Source organism: Acinonyx jubatus, chromosome A1, assembly GCF_027475565.1.
Source record: "Acinonyx jubatus isolate Ajub_Pintada_27869175 chromosome A1, VMU_Ajub_asm_v1.0, whole genome shotgun sequence".
Classification (NCBI taxonomy): Eukaryota; Metazoa; Chordata; class Mammalia; order Carnivora; family Felidae; genus Acinonyx; species Acinonyx jubatus.
Window position 1 is genome coordinate 185,155,792 of NC_069380.1, and position 4,126 is coordinate 185,159,917.

Below are 4,126 nucleotides of genomic sequence, written 5' to 3' on the forward strand. Positions count from 1 at the left end.
TGGGGGCAGGGAGAAGTAGCTATTGAAAGAAAAAGCCATTAGGCACAGAGCAAGGATAAGAATAATAGCAGATTTCTCCTCATTGAAAAACATGCAAGATGAGAAGCAGTGGAATTTCATCTTTAAAGTATTGAAAGAAAGAGGAAAAAAAAGCTGTCAACCTAGAATCCTACAATAAAGACTTTTTCAGACATACAAAAGCTGAAGGGATTCATTACCAGCAGATCCACACTTCAAGAATTATGTTCAAGAAGTTCTGCCAGCAGAAGAGAAGAGACCCAGATGGTCATCTGGAGCTCACAAAGGAGTGAATAACACTGGGGGGGGGGGGGGGGGGTAGGGGGGCAGGGGAGGGCATGTTTTCTGATGTAAATCTCTTTAAGAGGTGACTGTTTAAACAAAAATAATGACATGGTAATATGGGGTTTATAACATATTAGAAGTACAAATGTATGACAGTAATAGCACAAAAGGCTGGAAGGGGAAGAAACACAAGTACACTATCCAAGGTTCTTACACCATACATGAAGTATCAAGTGATATAATACCTCAAAGTGGAGTGCAATGAGCTAAACGTGTATACTATAAATTCTAAAGCAAACACTAAAAAAGAACACATACACAAACACACATACAGTTATAGCTAATAAGCCAACAAAGAAGTTCATTAAAAAAAAAAAAAAAAATACTGGTCCGGGACCACACAATGTGCTCGATTGCCACAGCTGTTTAATGTGCAACCTCTTCCTCAGTCCTTCTTTGTCTTTCGTGACCTTGACATTTTTGAAGACTACAGGCCAGTTGGGTTGTCTTTGTTGTTTACTTTTGTTTGGTTGTAGAATGTCCCTCAGTTTGTGGTTCTCTGATAAAAACAATGTTCTTTTACTGTAAGTCAGATCACAACGGGGCCCTACTTAAATGGCTCCCATGGCTTCCCCACCCCTTGCACTTAGATCAAGCACGTTGTTACAGAGCCTTTCCTGATGTGGCCTCAGCCTTCCCTCCACTTTTATCTCCCATCACACTTACCCTGCCATGCTCCAACCACATGCTGTTTCTTTCTTTCTTTCTTTCCTTCTTTCCTTCCTTCCAGCTTGTTCTCACCTCAGGGTTGTTCCCCATGCTCTTCCCTCTTGTCCTTCCTATCTCAGTTCCTAACCACCACCCCAGAGGCACCTTCCCTAATCACCACTTCAAAGCAGCCCTGCCCCATAACCAGCCCCTGCCACTTCCGTTTAGTTCCTTCAGAGCACTTACCACCATCAGAAAGCATCTTGTTCGCTTGCTTTCTACCGAAATGAAAGCCTTGGCCAGAGAGTTCTCAGCACCTACAATGGTACCAGGCACACAGAAGGCCTTCAGTACATATTTCTGGGAAAAAAAATGAATGAAGAAGGGACAGGGGGAGCCAAGAAAGAGAAAGAAAAAAAGAGGAAAGAAATACACTTTGGAAGAAAGGAGATCCCAGGGACATAACCAATATCTGTTGAAAGGCTTCCAAACGCTGAGGCCTCTCCTAAGCACTGTACATGTACCAACTCATTCATGGGACAGTCAGAATCTGAAGTCACTGAACTTCTGAGACCCCAGACCCTCCACCAGTAGTATGAGGAAGTCCTCTAACTGCAGCCTCAGAGAGACATAAGGAGGGATGCTCAGGCTCCCTAAAGCGATCTCCACAGTGGGTGAAAACCATGTAGAACAACAGAGACCCATCCTGAGTGGCCAGAATGAAGGTGTGAGGGGATTGGGAGCCGCCTCTTGTGCCTAGCTCTCCTTCCTGGGAGGGACCCTGAGAGCTCCAAAGACCCCATTTTTTTACCACAAGATTTTGCCTCCTAAACTGAAAAATGTCAAAATGCAGAGAGAAAATGAAGGAGCAGCACAGAGATGCAGAGATGAGATCTGGGGAAAGAGTTCGGCTGATTTTCAAGTACCTGGTTCCAGGCCATTACAGAAGTCCAGCTTCCCTCCTGCCCTTGGTGCCATGAAACACACTGTAGCCTCTAAGAGTCCTTTTTACTGAAGCTAGCTCTGGCTGGTTTCTGTTTCTGCAGAATGTCTGTTGATTTCAGAGAACTGCCTTCAATTACTTGGAGGGGACCTCTCCCCCTTCAGGGTCTTGGTGGGAGGCAGAGAGCACACCCTCTACAGACTGGGAAATGTCAGTCATTCACTTTTCCAGTGTACCTTGCAGCTGGGAGGGTTAAACACGTGACCCAGGTTCACCAATTATATGTGCATATGCAGTGAAACAAGGCCCTAGAGAATCCATTTTAGCTGGAGTGGTGACACCTTTCACTCCATCATCCCTGTGGCAGCAGCATAAGCCTGGTACCTATGCCAGACTGGGGCTGTGTCATCACACAGACTGCTGTTGTGACGGACACCTGACCTCCCTTGTCACTGCCCTTTATCTTGTGCCTGGGCTGTAGCTTTGCTGACATTTCTGTGACCCACCTGACATGCTTTCAATAAATTCCTTTTCTGCTCAAGTCAGCGAATTGGTTTCCATTATCTGCAACTGAGAATTCCAATGAATCCAGTTACTTTCCACAAGAGTCGTAATTCAAGGAGCTCAGTCTTGCCTGAGTTTTAAGTGTATATTGGGCTAGCCTTCTCTCCAGCCGCTAATTAATACTGTCTACTGAGCCCACAAAGGGAGAGCAAGCCCTGAGGTGGAAAGTCTCCTGCTGCATCTTATATATTTTGGTGCACAATTACACGGTGCATAATCTGCTGCTGGCCCATGTCCCACTTTTGTGTGAATTAGGAAAAGCCTTGGCCATCAGCTGGGGATCACCTTGTGCAGGGGATAACCTGCATAGCATGTGCAAAGGCCCTAGTGGCACATCTCTTCACAGCCCTGCTGAGCTGCGGCTGGCTGGACTGGAGGGGAGAATGCGCTAAGCACTTGTTTACAAATGGACAGATTCTCCATTTGGTTTGGGCTCAGTAGGGAAATCAACTTGGAAGGCATGGGCTTCACAGAAGCTTGTAAGATGAATGAAGCACAAAATGGTTTGCAAGCTGGAATCCAAGGGTGGGTTTCCAGGGGAGTCTTAAAACATCCTGAATTTTATATAAAATGTGTGGGGACATACATTCTTTGTAAAGAAAGTCTAATTATCAGCTTGTCTAAGTGTTCTGTGACCTACCTACCATACACACACATAAATTATAACTCTAAAACCACTGGTATGACCTGATCTTTCATTTTACAAATAAAAAAAGGAAGAAACAGAAATGTTCAGAAAGGTCACAGAACTCATTAGTGGTCAAGTCAGAATGAAAATCCAGGTCCACAGCTTAAATAACAGAAATCTCTCTTTAGGTAGCATTTAGGTAGCATTCACATGGTCATGCCAACGAGGTGTCTTCAGTAAGAGAATTCCACCTGGTCTGGAATGTACCAGAAGTGGCAGGAACCATGAGCAGTGCTGGTGTTCCAGACACCAGGCTCCCAGTGCCCCAGTCACCTTGCCCACCCCAACCTGGCCTAGAACAGGCCTGCCTTGGTGGTAGGGCACATCAAGGGTCACCAGGGATAAATCGTGCCCCACTACTGTTCCCCCGACTCTCCTGTTCACACACTTGCATGTACCTACACCCAGGGGCCAGAGACACAGGAAACCTGTCGGCTGGAAAGTCACAAGTCACCCAGCTAGTGCTTTAAAGCAAGGAAAAATAATGTTTTTAATTTTTTTTTAAATCTTAAACCCACACAGATATACTTGGCCCCCATATTACCATCAAGGCCATGTGTGGGTGGGACAACCTCGTACATTCACATTCACCTTTCTCAGACAAGGCCTTCCTTTCTTGGGTGCCTATGATATTCATTTATCAGCTTAAAAATATTGGGAACAGGGCTCCCAAACAGCAACCCCCAATGGCTTGTTTCTAGAGTTTACCGATTCCTTTTTCACAAAATCGTAGGAATTACCCCAACAAACACGACTAACTGCTAACATATGGGCCAGATACTGTACTAAGTACCTGACATACATATTATAATTTCATCTTCACACTAAGGATAAATACTATTACTATCCCTATTTTATAGATGCAGAAGTAAAGCCAAAGAGGTAACTTGGCTAAAGTCACAAAACCAGGAAGAGGCAAA

The 4,126-nt window shown here is 44.9% G+C and overlaps 1 long non-coding RNA gene across 1 annotated transcript; it reads right to left on the minus strand.

The window, feature by feature from the left end:
• Window positions 1-354: 354 nt before the first annotated feature.
• LOC113603292 (uncharacterized) lies at window positions 355-2,993 on the minus strand. The gene is made up of 3 exons (XR_003424874.2): window positions 1,938-2,993; window positions 1,258-1,328; window positions 355-862 (listed from the first exon to the last, which is right to left on the minus strand). It is a non-coding gene; the product is annotated as an uncharacterized LOC113603292 (long non-coding RNA).
• Window positions 2,994-4,126: the final 1,133 nt, after the last annotated feature.